The sequence below is a fragment of the Polistes canadensis genome, unplaced genomic scaffold, assembly GCF_001313835.1.
Source record: "Polistes canadensis isolate GaletaPanama2010 unplaced genomic scaffold, ASM131383v1 scaffold_433, whole genome shotgun sequence".
Lineage (NCBI taxonomy): Eukaryota > Metazoa > Arthropoda > Insecta > Hymenoptera > Vespidae > Polistes > Polistes canadensis.
Window position 1 is genome coordinate 3,204 of NW_014569980.1, and position 1,034 is coordinate 4,237.

The window sequence follows — 1,034 nt, forward strand, 5'->3', positions numbered from 1 at the left end:
AAATCGTAGTTGAAAACTATACAATTTCAAAAATGGTGCTATATAACATATGCTAATTAAAGTTTTCTTTCAAGTTTTAAAGCGTATAGTAACAAATAGAAAGTGTTATGTCCAATAATATCCAGCAATAATCATTTACGTTTCGACAACAGCAGTCCAGAAAAAGAAAAATAATTATTTTATTACAACTTTTTTTGGTTACTTCACGTGTAAAATTCAATTGTTTTTTGACAAAATTCGATTGTAGTCAACAAAACATCTATTCTGTTTAGTTCCCAATAGCACATTTTACCGTCGCTAAAAATATCTTAATATATTAACAAGAAATTTTTCCTACTTTCTGGATAAAATCGTGGTTAAAAGCTATAAAATTTTAAAAATAGTGATATATAACAAAAGCTACATAACGTTTTCTTTCAATTTTTAAAGCGTATACAAGCAAAAAAAAAGTTTAAGGTCCAATAAAATCTATCAAATTACATTTATATTTTGACAACTGCAGTCCATAAAACGGAAAAAATTTAATTTTTTTCTAATTTTTTTTGTTACTTTACATTTAGAATGTAATTCTCTTTCGATGAAACTCGATTGTTGTCAACCTGACTTTCAGTCTGTCTTGTTTCTGATAGCACATTTTTACTGTCGCTTAAAATTTTTCAAACTTTTTTAAAGAAATTTTGTTGCTTATTACATTAACTAATCGTTTAAAAATATCAGATATCTAAAGAAATGCTGTATAACATTTGCTATAAAACGTTATCTTTCAAGTTTTAAAGCGTATTCTAACAAATACAAAGTGTTAAGTCTAATAAAATATAGCAAATAACATTAATTTTTCGACAACTGCAGTCCAAAAAAACGAAAAAAATCATTTCATTAAAACTATATTAAGTTACTTCACGTGTCGAATTTAATTAGTTTGCGGCAAAACTCGATTGTAGTCAACAAAACATCTATTCTAATTAGTTTCAGATAGCACATTTTTTCTATCGCTAAAAATAATTCCATATATTTAAAAGAAATTTTGCTACTTT